Source organism: Pongo pygmaeus, chromosome Y, assembly GCF_028885625.2.
Source record: "Pongo pygmaeus isolate AG05252 chromosome Y, NHGRI_mPonPyg2-v2.0_pri, whole genome shotgun sequence".
Lineage (NCBI taxonomy): Eukaryota > Metazoa > Chordata > Mammalia > Primates > Hominidae > Pongo > Pongo pygmaeus.
Genome location: NC_072397.2, coordinates 30,250,793 through 30,267,436, shown reverse-complemented (window position 1 = coordinate 30,267,436; position 16,644 = coordinate 30,250,793).

The window sequence follows — 16,644 nt, the reverse complement described above, 5'->3', positions numbered from 1 at the left end:
CAAAAACCCATCTGTACATCACCATCATCAAAGACCAAAAGTAGATAAAACCACAAAGATGGGGAAAAAACAGAGCAGAAAAACTGGAAACTCTAAAAAGCAGAGCGCCTCTCCTCCTCCTAAGGAACACAGTTCCTCACCAGCAATGGAAAAAAGCTGGACAGATAATGACTTTGATAAGCTGAGAGAACAAGGCTTCAGACGATCAAATGACTCCGAGCTATGGGAGGATATTCAAACCAAAGGCAAAGAAGTTGAAAACTTTGAAAAAAATTTAGACGACTGTATAAATAGAATAATCAATACAGAGAAGTGCTTAAAGGAGCTGATGGAGCTGAAAGCCAAGGCTCGAGAAGTACGTGAAGAATGCAGAAGCCTCAGGAGCCGATGCGATCAACTGGAAGAAAGGGTATCAGCAATGGAAGATGAAATGAATGAAATGAAGCGACAAGGGAAGTTTAGAGAAAAAAGAATAAAAAGAAATGAGCAAAGCCTCCAAGAAATATGGGACTATGTGAAAAGACCAAATCTCTATCTGATCGGTGTAACTGAAAGTGACAGGGAGAATGGAACCGAGTTGGAAAACACTGCAGGATATTACCCGGGAGAACTTCCCCAATCTAGTAAGGCAGACCAACATTCAGATTCAGGAAATACGGAGAATGCCACAAAGATACTCCTGAAGAAGAGCAACTCCAAGACACATAATTGTCAGATTCACCAAAGTTGAAATGAAGGAAAAAATGTTAAGGGCAGCCAGACAGAAAGGTCGGGTTACCCTTCAAAGGGAAGCCCATCAGAGCAACAGCAGATCTCTTGGAAGAAACTCTACAAGCCAGAAGAGAGTGAAGGCCAATATTGAACATTCTTAAAGAAAAGAATTTTCAACCCAGAATTTCATATCCAGCCAAACTAAGCTTCATAAGTGAAGGAGAAATAAAATACTTTACAGACAAGCAAATGCTGAGAGATTCTGTCACCACCAAGCCTGCCCTACAAGAACTCCTGAAGGAAGCGCTAAACATGGAAAGGCACAACCGGTACCAGCCACTGCAGAATCATGCCAAAATGTAAAGACCATCGAGACTAGGAGAAGACTGCGTCAACTAATGAGCAAAATAACCAGCTAGCATCATAATGACAGGATCAAATTCACACATGACAATACCAACTTTAAATGTAAATGGACTAAATGTTCCAATTAAAAGACACAGACTGGCAAACTGGATAAAGAGTCAAGACTCATCAGTGTGCTGTGTTCAGGAAACCCATCTAATGTACAGAGACACACATAGGCTCAAAATAAAAGGATGGAGGAAGATCTACCAAGCAAATGGAAAGCAAAAAAAGGCAGGGGTTGCAATCCGAGTCTCTGATAAAACAGACTTTAAACCAACAAACATCAAAAGAGACAAAGAAGGCCATTACAGAATGGTAAAGGGATCAATTCAACAAGAAGAGCTAACTATCCTAAATATATATGCACCCAATACAGGAGCACCCAGATTCATAAAGCAAGTCCTGAGTGACCTACAAAGAGACTTAGACTCCCACACAATAATAGTGGGAGGCTTTAACACCCCACTGTCAACATTAGACAGATCAATGAGACAGAAAGTTAACAAAGATACCCAGGAATTGAACTCAGCTCTGCACCAAGCAGACCTAATAGACATCTACAGAACTCTCCACCACAAATCAACAGAATATACATTTTTTTCAGCACCCCACCACACCTATTCCAAAATTGACCACATAGTTGGAAGTAAAGCTCTCCTCAGCAAATGTAAAAGAACAGAAATTATAACAAACTGTCTCTCAGATCACAGTGCAATCAAGCTTGAACTCAGGATTAAGAATGTCACTCAAAACCACTCAACTACATGGAAACTGATCAACTTGTTCCTGAATGACTACTGGGTACATAATGAAATGAAGGCAGAAATAAAGATGTTCTTTGAAACCAACAAGAACCAAGACACAACATACCAGAATCTCTGGGATGCATTCAAAGCAGTGTGTAGAGGGAAGTTCATAGCACTAAATGCCCAGAAGAGAAAGCAGGAAAGATCCAAAATTGAAACCCTAACATCACAATTAAAAGAACTAGAAAAGCAAGAGCAAACACATTCAAAAGCAACAGAAGGCAAGAAATAACTAAAATCAGAGCAGAACTCAAGGAAGTAGAAACACAAAAAAACCCTTCAAAAAATTAATGAATCCAGGAGCTGGTTTTTTGAAAGGATGAACAAAATTGATAGACCGCTAGCAAGACTAATAAAGAAAAAAAGAGAGAAGAATCAAATAGATGCAATAAAAAATGATAAAGCGGATATTATGATGAATCCCACAGAAATGCAAACTATCATCAGAGAATATTAAAAACACCTCTATGCAAATAAATTAGAAATTCTAGAAGAAATGGATAAATTCCTCGACACCTACCCTCTCCCAAGACTAACAAGAAGAAGTTGAATCTCTGAATACACTAATAACAGGAGCTGAAATTGTGGCAGTAATCAATAGCTTACCAACAAAAAGAGTCCAGGACCAGATGGATTCACAGCCGAATTCTACAAGAGGTACAAGGAAGAACTGGTACCATTCCTTCTGAAACTATTCCAATCAGTAGTAAAAGAGGGAATCCTCCTTGACTCATTTAATGAGGCCAGCATCATCCTGATACCAAAGCCGGGCAGAGACACAACCAAAAAATAGAATTTTAGACCAATATCCTTGATGAACACTGATGCAAAATCCTCAACAAAATACAAGCAAACCAAATCCAGCAGCACATCAAAAAGCTTATCCACCATGATCAAGTCGGCTTCATCCCTGGGATGCAAGGCTGGTTCAATATACGCAAATCAATGAATGTAATCCAGCATATAAACAGAACCAGAGACAAAAACCACATGATTATCTTAATAGATGCAGAAAAGGCCTGTGATAAAATTCAACAACACTTCATGCTAAAAACTCTCAATAAATTAGGTATAGATGGGACGTATCTCAAAATAATAACAGCTATGTGTGAGAAACCCACAGCCAATAACATACTGAATGGGCAAAAACTGGAAGCATTCCCTTTGAAAACTGGCACAAGACAGGGATGCCCTCTCTCACCACTCCTATTCAACATATTGTTGGAAGTTCTGGCCACGGCAATTAGGCAGGAGAAGGAAATAATGGGTATTCAATTAGGAAAAGAGGAAGTCAAATTGTCCGTGTTTGCAGAAGACATGATGGTATATCTAGAAAACCCCATCGTCTCAGCCCCAAATCTCCTTAAGCTGATAAGCAACTTCAGCCAAGTCTCAGGATATAAAATCAATGTACAAAAATCACAAGCATTCTTATACACCAATAACAGACAAACAGAGAGCCAAATCATGATTGAACTCCCATTCACAATCACTTCAAGGAGAATAAAATACCTAGGAATCCAACTTACAAGTGATGTGAAGGACCTCTTCAAGGAGAACTCCAAACCACTGCTCAATGAAATAAAAGAGGATACAAACAAATGGAAGAACATTCCATGCTCATGGGTAGGAAGAATCAATATCGTGAAAATGGCCATACTGCCCAAGGTAATTTACAGATTCAATGCCTTCCCCAACCAGCTACCAATTACTTTCTTAACAGAATTGGAAAAAAATTACTTTAAATTTCATTTGGAACCAAAAAAGAGCCTGCATCACCAAGTCAATCCTAAGCCGAAGAACAAAGCTGGAGGCATCACGCTACCTGACTTCAAACTATACTACAAGACTACAGTAACCAAAACAGCATGGTACTGATACCAAATCAGAGATATAGACCAATGAAACAGAACAGAGAACTCAGAAATTTTCTAACACCACATATCTACAACTATATGATCTTTGACAAACCTGAGAGAAACAAGCAATGGGGAAAGGATTCCCTATATAACATATGGTGCCGGGAAAACTGGCTAGCCATATGTAGAAAGCTGAAACTGGATCCCTTCCTTACACCTTATACAGAAATTAATTCAAGATGGATTAAGGACTTAAACGTTAAACCTAACACCATAAAAACCCTAGAAGAAAACCTAGGCATTACCATTCAGGACACAGGCATGGGCAAGGTCTTCATGTCTAAAACACCAAAAGCAATGGCAACAAAAGCCAAAATTGACAAATGAGATCTAATTAAACTTAAGAGCTTCTGCACAGCAAAAGATACTACCATCAGAGTGAACAGGTAACCAACAACATGGGAGAAAATTTTCACAACATACTCATCTGACAAAGGGCTAATATCCAGAATCTACAATGAACTCAAACAAATTTACAAGAAACAAACAAAAAACCCCATCAAAAGTGGGCAAAGGACATGTATACATATGTAACTAACCTGCATGTTGTGCACATGTACCCTAAAAGTTAAAGTATAATAAAAAAAAATTAAAAAAATAAAAAAGAAAAAGGAAATGAGATTTCTTTTCTACCTGGAGCCTTGTCAATCCATTATCCAAAACTTAAAGTTTTCAAATTCTTTTCTCATTTGCAATCTGCTATTAGTGATTAGGCCCCATGTCCTATCTGTAAATAGGCAGACTCTACTATTAATTGTTGGGAGAAAGAAAATATTAAAGTGTAGATTTTAGCCTCTTTGGTTCCCCATCTAATCAATGGCCATTCAGCCATTCAGTTTCTACAGTTTGAGCCGCCCGTTCTGCATTGCAATAATTTTGGATTTAAAATGTTTGAAAGTCAATCTGTCTCATTCTCTGAGATTCTGATGTTTCACTGCAAACATAATTAGGAAACCCAAAGTTAGTATGAAGACATTTCCTCTGTTAAAATGTCTTGCACAAATTTTACTACTACATTACATTTGCAAGCCCTCTGGCCTAACTTGCAAGCCTTTGGGGCTCAGTGAATGTAGGACAAAAGCCTGGCAAAAAGCTAGGGTTTTCACAGGTGAGTGTTGCTATTGCTGCTGACTAGCTCCTCCAGATTTATGAGTCAAGGCTATGCTTGCATTTATGAGCAGCAGCTTTGACAGTTTTGGGGCACATATGAGACAGAGGAAAAAGATGAAAAAGGATAGTCTAACACCTTCTATTTATGCTGGGTAACACCAAAAGTAGGAAGACATCTGAATGATGCCCTGTTTCCCCTCTGTTTCTAGATGGCAACAAAGCATCTATAGACTGTACTCCCTTGAATGCACTTGGAAGCACTGGAACTCAATTGATCCTGAGTCTCTAAATTTAAAAACAGTAATAATATTCAATTGACAACAAGATGGCCACGTTCCTGACAGGGGGCCTGGAATTCTCAAAGAAGCATAATTTCAATAATATCTAAAAACTAGGTCTTTCTACTCTTAAAAAAAATCCCTAGATTTTGTAAAAATTATAAAATCTCCCCCACATCTTTGGGAACCATACAAGGTAAGTCTACAGTACATAATTTTCCAAAGTTAAAGAGAGAAATATCTACAGAACTGCCAAATGCAATTCCTGAGTGCCCTGTCTGCCTCCTTTTTCTGGGGGTCAGAATAGTGATATAAAAATGCCTTTGGTTGTGCAATCCCAGGAAGCCTCCAACTTTGCTGTGGCCCCATAACAAATGCACAATGAACTTGGTGCTACTAATGTTTAAATTTCCTTCTCATTGAAGTAAACTTATACACATAAAGCTGGACTGAGACAGTTCCCTGATGACTCTGATAGGCATATACAGGTTTTCCAAAATTCAAACCGACTGTTTCACCTTATGTACAAAAATGCAGTGCAACTATTAAGCCACATTTTAACTATTGCTGAAAAACAGGCAGCACTCCAGACAGGCAGCACTACAGGCAGCAAAGAAATCTGAAGATAAAAAACTGGCATCCTATAGTCAGCCAAAAAATAAACACAGGTGAAAGATGAAAATGGGTTAAAAAAAGACAGAATTACTATTTCCAACAGAAAGAAAAACAGTGGTATTTAAAAACCCTAATTGAAGCCTTAGTAAACCCATAGATGAATAGAAATGAAAACGCTTTGTACTGTCCATATCAGCAGGTTTCCAAAGAACCAGAATAAAGCTTCTTAATTACTCTAAACTCTCCTTGTTGAATCACAAACCAGAAAAAAAATCACTTGGGCTCTTTGGAATGACGTGAGAAGCTTTAGCAAAACATACCTCTCTATGTCTTAATTCAATCAACGGATAGACAATGTTAAAATACTAGTTTATTTCTCAACCATCCTCTAATATCACAACAAAACTACAGAAGCAGGCTGTGGGATCAGATATCACTTTGGAAAACCTCCTGTGGTGGCTTTTTTGGTCTTTTAAAACAAGAACTGGAAAGAGGAGACCTAGAGTGTAGAAGGGAGTCACAAGAGAATGAAAAAGGCATTACTGGCCACTTCACAGGCCTACAGGATCCAGAATCTCCAAGATGCATCTGATGATTTTTACTAGTGTGACAATCCAGGGTACTTTCAAAGGAATTGCCAAGGCAGAAAAAGAATACACTTCAACCTTGTCCAGCCTGTGAGGGAGACCAGTGAATGTAGAAGTGTTCCCAGAGACATAGGTCACTTGGTCCAGCGTGTGTTTCCCAGATTGCTCAGCAGGAATAATTGGTCCCCAGGTCTACCACCCAATGTGACCTGGATGATTCAAGTAATTCTGGAGGTAAAATGGAAATTAAACAACAACAGCAACATTTTTCTAAATGCTAGAGCCTGTTTCTCTCTTCTCTCCAATCCAGGACTCTCCTCCTCCAATAGTGAAGAGAGTTAGCTAGCTTGCCTTCTATAGACAGAAAGAGAAGTGTCCCCAGAAACTTTTCAGCCCACTGGTTAGTGCCTCATTCTCACATGAGATAAAAAACAGCCTGGAAATAAAAATTCAAGCTGCAGGCACCAATAAATGAACTAGAACAGAAAGTTGTATCGAAGACATGCCTGCAGCTGCAGAGATAGGAAAACCTCCAGCTCACTCAGAAACTTGCAGAAACTTCAAGCTTACTCAAATGGGTAAACAAGGCCTGCAATAGAAATGGCTTTGTCCATTTTATAATCAGTGGACTTGCAGAAATGTTTCTTTTCCTTTTGTGAACATAAAAAGAGTGGGAGAGTGGGAACTAGTGCCTTCCAGGTAACACTTTTATTTTCTTCTTGAATTGTGAGCCCCACCTCTATGAATAATTACTTCAGCCTCAGATTAGTTCTGGACAAAATCCTAGGCCACAGTTTTACTTCAGCTTAGGAAAGGTTGTTGGCTAAGCTGAGTAGCCACTATGAATATTCACTTTAGCCACTAATAGGTACTGGGCCATCGTCTCAGGCTAAGCTTTCTGATTGGGCTGGGATCTAAGGCCCCAGGCTGAACTAAGTCACACATTTTTTTAAGACAGCCCACAGACTACATCTATTTCTCACCATTCACAACATGCAAAAACCCTAAACCCAGGTTTCATATTGGTTAACCAATTTTGACCACATCACTGCTGTCATCGAGCTTCTACTTTTGCTTATTAAACTTTCTCTTAAAACTTTGTACTCTTTACTCCTCTAAAATGTGTCTGTGATCTTTATTCTTCTACAACATAGGAAAAAAAAAAAAAACCCAGTATTACCTTAGATAAGTACAGACTGTTACGAGTTTGTGAACTGGTGAGATGACAACAATAGCAATATTTTGATGGGCTTCCTGGGAATGCACTAATGCTCCGCTAAAGTATCTGGAAAAAAAAAAAAAAAACAAACTATTGTGTCTCAAAATCTAAAGCTCAGCTCTCTCAGACTTCAGTACAGTACCTGGGTCTGGTCTTATCAGAAGAGACCAACGGACAAGGTCATGAATCAATTAAGCCCATTTTTCTTGACAGTTAAGAAGATTCTTGTGCATTACTTGATTTTTCAGATGGCAGGTATCTCAGTACAGAGAAGTAGCTTATCTTTTATACCACCTCATAGAAGAAACTAAAGCAGATAAAACTCACTGCTTAAGAACATAGTACTCAAAAAAAAAAAAAATTTAACCAGCTAAACAAACCTTACTTGAAGCACAAGCCCTCAGTTTTGTCACAGTAAAGGCATTTAATCTCCATGTATCAGAAAATTAGCTGAGCAGTTGCATCAGTGACATTGTTGGTGCCAGAAGTCCTCAGGCTAACCATGAAAATAACATAACTGTTTGCACATCACACAGTATAGCAGGACTGCTGTTTCCTTTAAAAAGTCTCTTGCAAACTTACAATCACCTCCTCAAATATCAAGCTTTGCTGCTAAAGGGATCTGTAGCCTATTTGAAAGCCTGTCCTCATCTGAACCCAGCGGCTTTCTAGCAGGGGAAACTTGAGATGTTGAACATGATTGTGAACAGGTAGTGGTGTGAACCAGTGAAATAAATAATAGACATTACTGTTGATATTCTCTATAAGGTTAAATTAATAAAAACATTCTTAAAGACCAATCAGCTTAGTTAACTAAATGAGAAATCTGCATTTCTTATGTAGCCCTTGGAATTAGAAGTGAATAATACCTCTGAAAAATCTGTCTCTTATTTTTCTCTTCCTTCCAGCTATCGTTTGTTCTTTCTTTATTTCTGTCTGTCTGTCTTTCTTTCCTTTCTTTCTTTCTCTTCCTTCCTTCCTTCCTTCCTTCCTTCCTTCCTTCCTTCCTTCCTTCTTTCTTTCTCTTTCTTTCTTTCTTTCTTTCTTTCTTTCTTTCTTTCTTTCTTTCTTTCTTTCTTTCTTTCTTTCTCTTTTTCTTTCTTTTTTTATTGAGACATGGTCACATTCTGTCACCAGGCTGGAGTGCAGTGGTACACCCTTGAATCATTGCAACCTCTGCTTCCTGGGTTCAAATGATTCTCATGCCTCAGCCTCCCAATTAGCTGAGACTAAAAGTGCAAACCACCATGCACTTTCTGTATTTTTAGTAGAGACAGGGTTTCATGTTGGCCACAATCTCTTAACTTCCTGATCCCCCAAACTGGGCCTCCTAAAGTGCTGGGATTACAGGTGTGACCACTGTGGCCAGCCTCAGTGAGACATTTTTATTAGGCCCTGGAAAGTATTCATAGTCCAGTTCTTAAAGGGTCTCAGCAAGAGGTCAATAATCCAGTTGGAAAATTGGTAAAATAAAATTTTATAACTCTTGGAACTTCTGTTTCTCTGTGTGGTTACATATGTGTTATGTATATTTTTAAATAAATCTAATTAATTAACAGTGAAGAATAGGTACTTGAAATAAAAATTTTGCTTACAAGGAAATAAAGGCTGTTGTACTTTTCAGTTCAAGTGGTTTTGAGTTGTGAAAACAAAAACCACCTAAGGTCTGAAGATGTATAAAAATAACCACTCCCTTAACTATGTTGTAATAAATCAGAATTTATCTGCACCCAACCCAAAATTTTATAAACTCACCAGGTTTTACCTTCCAGTTATTAATTGTTAAAAGGTAATATTATAATATGTAATTGAGAATACTGAATATAAATTTAATTGCCAGGTGTGGGAGAAGAGTAAAATGTGTTTGTAGTAAAAATAAATTATAGAAAGGCAGAGAAATATACATTTTACCTAAAGGATTCTCTTAACTAAAATAAAGCTAAATGTTTGCACAGGTTGTGAAAAAAAAACTGTAAAAAATTAATCTGGCAAAGAAAACTCTGTGAACCTAGTAACTAGATTCAAAAGGATATTATGTTTATTTCTGCAATTAAGCATTGAAGTGAAAGCACAACAAAAATTTATGGAAACACTGATCTCTTTAGCAAATTTGTAAGTGGTTGTGAAAATGTTGTAATAAGTTTGTGAAAATCTCACTTCATGGTCAAACTTTCTAAGGTTAAATATAATATTATATAAGGTTTCATTAAGTTTAGGGTTAACATTAGGAAGGGACAAATGCAAGAGTAAAATTTGTCTTTCTGAAAGAGATTATTATGTAATAGTAAAGGCTGATAAAATGTTTCTGCCCTTTCAAACATTTCTACCTATTGTATTTTGGCAAAACGAATGATTTATGGAAATCTGGAATTGGATTTCATAACAGTAAGTGTCTTAATCCTCTAAAATATTTGACATGCTTCCCAGAAAAAAAAAATTAATTTCAAAATGTATTTTCTGAACCCTATATTTTGGAAGCCTCAGAGAATCCTGGGGAAATCAAAGAAAAGGTTAAACAGGATTATAAAACATATTTAAATACATGTGATTTTGATGGTAATATTTTATTTTTTCAGAATATATTTTTGTGAGTAATATTAACATGTCACACAACCACATGGGATTCTTAATGTTCTTAATCTCTGTATATGTTCTATCAATTTTAATTAAAATTATTATGTTAAGCTCTTGTAAACCAGAGAAATAACCAGATGTCTTCGACTATTATATTTCTAACCACCCTTGATATTTTGTCATTTACAGACATTTAATCTTCTTCAACAATAACAGCTTATAAGTAACTGTAGAACTTTACCAGGTGTTCTCAACTGCAGATTTTCTATAACAGAAAAATGTACAGAAATTAGGAAGAGCTAAAATGTTTATAAATATCAAGCAGGACAAATGTTAAAATAGACTAAACTAACCGAAGAATGAAGCAATCTCTTTACCTTTATTTTGAACATTTCCAATTATTGTTTTGCTTCTTAAAGTTGAGTACACTTTCTGTTAACGTAGCTACAGCTTTTAACACTGTTGATTGGTATACTCCTCTTAACAGGACTTGGAACATGCTTTTTTTTATCTGTGCCTGGTTCCTCTAAAATTCAGAAATTATGTGTGATTATTCTTAACTTACAACAGTATAATTGTTTGAATCAGTGCAATAAAAATATATTTTCACTTGCAACATAACCCAATAGAAGAAGCTGGAAGAAGCTCGTTGATCTTCTAAGGCTTTGACTGGAAGAGTGTCTTCTTTAATGAATTAAATTTGACTTCTGGAACCAATAAAAGTCCCCTGACAAAACTGGCATTATACTTTGTCTATGCAATCCCAATGCAGGTTTTCTAGCCTCTGGTAAGTAAAAAAAAAAAAAAAAAAAAAAGCCTCTTTCGATCAGGCCCAGGAAAACCAAGTGCTTGGAACCTCAAAAATAGAGGAGTTTACCCAAATTATATGTATCTAAGGGTAAAAAACCAGTGGCTGGGCTCAGCTTTATAATGTCCTATTTAATATTCCTTGTAGAATAGAGTTTCATAAAAGACAATGAGGAAAGCACATGCAAAGGTATTTCTCGCAGCACTGTACAAAAATAGTATGGATAAGTGTAAGACAAGTCTGTTTCGCAAACAACTAACTTTTATCATGATTCATTCTTAAAAAAATCAGGACTAGAAGAAAGATATATGTCTCACAGCCTATCACACCTCTATCACTGACTTCTCAACTGATAAGCTGTTTTTAAGTTTTTCCTACAATTTTAATTAACCTGTTTTTTTTTTCTTTCTATGAGCCAACTGGTGATGCCCAGCTATAGTTCTGGGAAAACAGAAAGATATGAGTAATAGAGAAATCCAGAACAGTATTCTAATTTTGGGCAAGCATTCCACACATATTTTCAGGTAATAAAAGAAAACAGTGTTCCTCTAATGGAATTTTTGTTTTGAAGGATCAAATCAAGAAAGCTAAGTAAACCCAAGTCTCATGTAACCAAATCTTAACAGGTATAAATATAGCCACCAGTTACCTGGCAATGTCAGCAGTCTTGAAGTATTTATAAGCTGTTCTTACTCTAGTTGTGATATGCTTTTTCTAGTAATCCAATTTTTTTTTTTTTGCCTAAAATCTATCACGCTTCAAAATGTAATGCAAATAAAACCATGCATTAACATGCCTTTCTTCTACAAACATTTAAACCAGCTCTTAGTAGAATCCTACCTACTGTTTTCTACACAACACTCTTCTCCAGCAGAAAGTATCCAGAAAGACCGATGCCCAATTTCCTCAGAGCAGTTAGAGTTTTCATTTCTGAGGGAGGACAAAGACAACTTAGCTAGCTTTCGTTAAGTAAACAGTAAGGAAAGGGTCCCTGGAAGGCCCCCAGTCTGCAGATAAGGGTTTGATTCCACCATAACATAATAATCAGACCAAAAAAAAAAGGCATGGGCACCAGTAAGAGATCTAGCACAGAAGGTTGTGCCGGATAACGTGTCTGCAGTGACACAGATAGTAGAACCTGCCATCCATTCAAATAAAAGCTTGTACAAACATCCTGCTCACTCAGATGGGGAAACAATGCCTGGAGAAATGCTATTTCTGTATACTCAGAGGGCTTCCAGAAAATAAAATTTCTTTTTTTTTCTGTGGGCATAAAGCCATTGGGATCTAGTGGGTACCAGCTGGAATCTTTCTTTTTGTTTTTGATGGTTTGCTCTACCCATATGAATCATCACTTCCGTCCCTGATTGGTCTTGAGCCAGCATCCCAGGCCAAGCCTTTCCTTTAGCTCATGATCTTTCCTAGGCCAAGCTAAGCAGTCCTTGCAAATTATCACTTCAGACTGCTCCCAGGCAAAGTTCCTTGGCTAAGCTGTCTAACAGGACCTGGGTCTGGGCAAAGTGAAATCACACATTCTCCAAGACACCTTGCAAACTAAGCATATGTCTTTATTTTTTAGGCCATAAAAACCTTAAACTCCAGTGGACGACTTACTCAAGCATCTATCTCTGCTGGCAGAGAGCTTCTTTTGTCACTTATTTAAACTTTTGCTCCAAACACTTTCCTGTGTCTACAGTCCTTAATCTTCTTAAATGTAAAATAAAAGACTCTTAGTGTTATCTGAAATGGAAGAAAGGCTGTTACATCTTGGGGCATTGTTAAAATGACAATATTATCTGAACATATGACATACTTTTGCAGCTTTCTTTCAATGTCAGGGTCTGCTTGGGTAATAAAATTTTCTCTTAAGATTAACTCTGTCTGAACTCAATAGAGAGATAGAAAAATGTGTTTCACTAAAGCCTCTCTCAGGATTTTTAAAAAGGCCAAATAATTTTTATGTGGTATTAATCTATTATGAATAGTTTAGAGTAATTAAGAAGTTTTCTTCTGTTCCCTTATAAGCTTTCCAGTATGCTCATTAGATAATTTTTTCACTCCTCTGTAGGATCACTAAGATTCCACTCGAGTTTTCTGCACTGCATTCTTTCCTATTATGATAAAGAATTCTGTTATCAGTTCCACATTTTTTTTTCCTTTTCACCCTCCCTTTTTCAAGATTTTATAAAAGAAATGTGGTTCATCCACAGATAATTCAGCTCTCTGTAAAGCTGCCTGCTTCAGGGCAACCGTTAGAGTTTGGCTTAGGAGTAATATGTCATCTCTTCAGGTAGGACTTAACGCTTGAGTTAGATTTTGAAATGCTTCTGTATATCCACCAGGGTCATCAGAGGACACTTGTTTATGTTTTTCATTATTTGTCTAAGTCCCTGCAATGAGAAGAAAACTTGTACTCTGCTAGTATCATGTCTATTGAGTATTTCCTGCAGGAGCAACAGTGAAGTTAGGGATTTCTTTAGTGGCACAACAAGACAAGCTGATGAAATGGCTGCTGGTGGTTCTAAATTGGGGTGGCAAGTAGGGAATTTAGAAGTTACATTCGAGTGTTCCTCAGGGGTTTGTCTCTGACTTTAATGATTGATCTCTTTGAAACTTGCCTGTTATTACTACCAAGAGGACACAGTCTGTTTTATAATGCTTAGAAAGATCTGTGTTGTCTCCCAAGTCAAAGTAAGCTTCCGCACAAAAAAATTTCACACTCTTTTCTTTGCCATCTGAAGAAAAGATCAACTGGTTGAATACTATTAAAATGAACACTTCCCACAGAAATCTAGGCCTGTCTGTCCTGGAGCTGGTAAGTTTGTCATGCCCTTGAGCAATAAATAAATAAATAGGCCACTTTCTCCTTTCAGAATCTCATGGTCAATTAAATTTCTGTGTTTCAGGATGTAATCTAGAGAGGTGCACACTGCAGATTGTTTGTGAAGTTTCTAAAGAAATAAAGAAAGCATCCCACACTCGTTTTCCCCCTTTTGAGGTAGCCCTGACTGAATAATAAGATAGAAAGTATGTTCCTTGTTTTGGCATTCCACTTGTCTTTTCCGAGAGTGGTGACTGACATAGCTATCCCCCATGGATGCAAACCACACCTTCACCCACAGTTCTAAAGGAGCGAGACAGCAGGACAAGTAATGTTTACCTGCACAGGCTTTAGCTCTCCACTGGTGATTCTTTGTTGATTTCCTAAGCCTACTCAACCTAGAAGATTCCCAAAGCAACTTGGGAGCCTAAAAAAAGGTTATATAGTCATTCAATTTGAGCAAGTCACTTGTATAAAGTAAGAATTTTAATATTATTTCTGGCTTCCATTGCTATGGCCTAGAAAAATATTGAAATTCCAGGAAACAAGATTAATTGAGTTTGAAACATAAAACTATCTTTTACTTTAAATGTCAGTGCTGCTGGATGAAGAACACCTGTGCCTCAAAACATGTAAAGCCTGTATGGCTGGCTTTCATAAGACAGCACTTAGCTAGAATATGTCTCTCAAAGGCACCTTCTTTCTGATTATTGAAAGTGGAAATTTTCTGTTTACAGATAGGGCACAGAGTCTTATTACTGTGAGAGAGACATAGGAGAGAGAGAGGAGTTAAAAAACCAAGGGTTTTGTGCAAATACTGGCAAGGCTTCCCACAGAGAAAAACCTCATCTCACTAGGTTGCATTTTAAGATCTAAAATATTCCATGAAAATGCTGAATCTCAGGTTTATGTAGTCAAAACTTAGAAAAAGAAGGTTAATTCTCTATCGTCTGTCCCCACAATATGTGCCTCTGCAGAAAAATAGATGTGTCTCACAAAGAAACTGCTTAGATATAAGTGGCAGTGCTGAGGTTTTTAAAGAGAAATAACCACCCAAAAAGAGAAATTTTATTTCAACATATACCATTCCATACAGTTCTATGAATATCTATCATCAGCAGACAAAAAGACCCTTATCAAATACAAATTTTTAGACTACAATTTTGAATTCTTCCTGTTTTGAAAAAAAAAAAATCACAAAATAGCAACTCTTTGAAATACACTCCTAATGACTGACTCTTACCATTAAGATTGTATCTCAAGGTCAAAACATTGCACACAAAGAAGAAATAGGAGGTACAGTAGACACACAATGACAAAAAAAAAGTAACAGAAGGCCTGGAATTTTTGGTGGCAATATTCTGATGGGCTGTCAGAAACTGTAGTTAGTTTTGAGACCTTCACACAACACCGTCATGTAGTCTTAACCAGAAACCTTCAGTTAACTTAGATATTGTTTCAGTCCCATGTGACGACTAGATCCTGTGTTGAAAACAGTTGGGACAGAGGGAACATTTTCAACAGTGGAGGGTGAAAGGAGACTGCCAATGTGCCTCCCAGCATCTTTTTCTCCTAAGCCTTGTAAGGATGGCAGCCAATCTATTGGATTTTATCTGACACTGGCCCAGAGCTTTGTTTGTTCTTGAGAAATTAAAAAAAATAAAATAAAAAGAAATGAAAAGAAAACAAAAACCTGAGGACAAGCTGCAGATATGAATGTAAATAGAGGACAAGCTGCAGATATGAACATAAATAATTTGGAAGTGCACCCCTATTCATATATATATATATATATATATATATATATATATTTGGATGGAGTCTCATTCTGTCGCTTAGGCTGGAGTACAGTGGTGCAGTCTTGGCTAACTGCAAGCCCCACCTCTGGGGTTTACGCCATTCTTCTGCATTAGCCTACTGAGTAGCTGGGACTGCAGATGCCCATCACCACACCTGACTAATTTTTTGTATTTTAGTAGACATGGGGTGTCACCATGTTAGTCAGGATGATCTCAATCTCAGTTTCCTCATAATCTGCCCGCATTGGCCTCCCAAAGTGCTGGGATTACAGTCATAAGCCACCATGCCCAGCCCCTTCTGATCTTTTTAATGAAACTCTTCCCAAGTCCATGAACCAAAAACAAATCTTGCAGTCTCCTAATGCACCACAATGTATCAGTCTCTTATTTTGAGGTATCACACATAATTTTTTAATCTCAGTAATATTAAAAATTATGAATGCAAAAGGTGAGATAATAACAAATGTTTAATAAGTTAACTTCTGTCAGAGTACAGTCAGTTGCACACTTTGAGGAAGAATTTGATATTTTTGTCGACTCAGAAGAAAGAAAATGTACTAACTAGTCTTGCAGAAAGCACTACTCATCTTTTCTGGGACCTTGCACCTAGAACTATTAATAGCTGAAGTAATGACTCAGTTTAGCTCAGGAATTTGGCCCTGAGCCACACAAGAGCTAAAGTGAAAGCATGGCCCAGGACCTTGTCCTGGGACCAGAGGCTAAAATGCTAATTTACAGAAACTTGGTTCAGATTCTAAAGCATGTTTAGTAATATAAGGTGACCTTTGTAACACAATTGAGTCCAATGTGTACATATCCAGAAAAAGAGAGAGGCTATTTCCTGGAAATCCTCTGGTTCCACAAAAGACATAACATTTTAATGTGGGATCTTGTTTTTTCATCTGAGTAGCTGTGGGCATGGCTTAACCACACACAAAAAAAGTTGGGCTTTTTTTTGTTGTTGTTTATTTATGCAGGGCACAGGGTTG